Here is a 1,781-nt window from a genome sequence, read left to right on the forward strand (position 1 = left end):
AAATTACTGTAAGTAGTGACACAGGTTAACAAGACCATTAAAATAGGCAAATCAAGCACTCAGGTTCATTTCTAGAGGGCCAGAATTGAAAAGCAAAGAAGTTATGAAAATCTTGTATAGAACCTTAATTAGACCACACTTGGAATACTGCGCACCGTTCTGGTCTCCATATTACAGAAAGGATATAGAGGCATGGAGAAGGTGCAAAAAAGGTTCAGAAGGATAATACCAGAACTGAGAGGATATACTTATCAGGAAAGGCTGAATAAGCTGGGGCTCTTGATAGAGGACTTTAAGATAATGATACAGTTTGGTAGGGTAGACGTAGAGAAAATGTTTCCACTTGTGGGGGAGTCCAAAACTAGAGGTCATAAATATAAAATAGTCACTAATAAATCCAATAAGGAATTCAGGAGAAACTCCTTCACCCAAAGAGCGGTAAGAATATGGAATGCACTACCACAGGGAATAGTTGAGGCAATTAGCATAAATACATTTAAGAGGAAGCTAGATAAGCACACGGGGGAGAAAGGAATAGAGGGTATCCTGATAGGGTTAGATGAAGTAGGGAGGGAGGAGGCTCATGTGGAGCATAAATGCTGGCATGGACCAGTTGGGCTGAGTGGCCTGTTTCTGAGCTGTAGTTTCGATGTAACTCTGTGTCCTTCTCCACTTTCTCATAACTCTTTCTCCCCATCAGAGTTCTCCTGCGGGCATCCTGGCTTCCCAACACTAAACACAAACACTTAAAGTGATTATATATTGTACAAATGTATAGTGTTAACTCTTTTTGCCTAAACAAACTAAGATCCTATTTCACTTCAGAGTTTTATTTTTCACCATTCACATCAGTGAAGGTGGTATAATGAGATCCGGCAGAACAGCATATTCCCTAACATACTACGAGCAACACTACTGGATCACTGCTATATATATCTCTCACATGTGCACACTTCCTGTCCACAAACTTTACTTCCTGTTGTCACGACCTATGGTCAGACTTTTATGTCAACATTGAACATTGAAATTGCCTCTGTAAATATATCTAATTAGAATTTCCTGTGTAAACAGATGCTTACAAGTCTTTGTTGCTGAACCAATCGGATCACTCAAAATTCTCTCACAAAACATTTTCGTCTGGCATTTTCTTCCTCGGTAATTGAAATGTATAATGCCCAAAATAAGATCTTAAACAAACCTCTTCTAGGCCTCCTGCTCCCATTTTTGGTGCAACTCACCCCACAACACAACCTACGGACAGGAGGTCTGCGAATGCAGTGTGACGGAACACTTTGATACGGGATTTTGCCATTTTAAATGCTGGTACAAAAAAAACCTCAAAAATCATGACACAGGATGTAAGCATAATGGGGACAGGAAATGCATGCTCTATGTAAGACCTTTAACATTTTACTAGTCGATGTCCCGTGGCTTTGCCAAGTGTATTGTTCAGATGAAGAAGTGGAGAATAATTGGACAGGATATGCAGACGTAATTTGAAAGTCAGATATTCTGTCCTGAAAGAAAGAATTTGCATTTATATAGCACCTTTCACAACCTCAGAACATCCTCAAGTGCATCACAGCCAATGAAATACTTATGAAGTGTAATCACTGTTGTAATGTAGCAAAATGCAGCAGTCAATTTGTGCACAGTAAGGTCCCACAAATAGCAGGGAAATAAATCAGCTTATAATCGGTTTTATTATTCTGGTTGAGGGATAAATATTGGCCAGGACAGTGGGAGAACTCCCCTGCTTTTCTTCAAATAGTGCCTCAGGA

This window comes from Heptranchias perlo, chromosome 2, assembly GCF_035084215.1.
Source record: "Heptranchias perlo isolate sHepPer1 chromosome 2, sHepPer1.hap1, whole genome shotgun sequence".
NCBI classification, from domain to species: Eukaryota; Metazoa; Chordata; class Chondrichthyes; order Hexanchiformes; family Hexanchidae; genus Heptranchias; species Heptranchias perlo.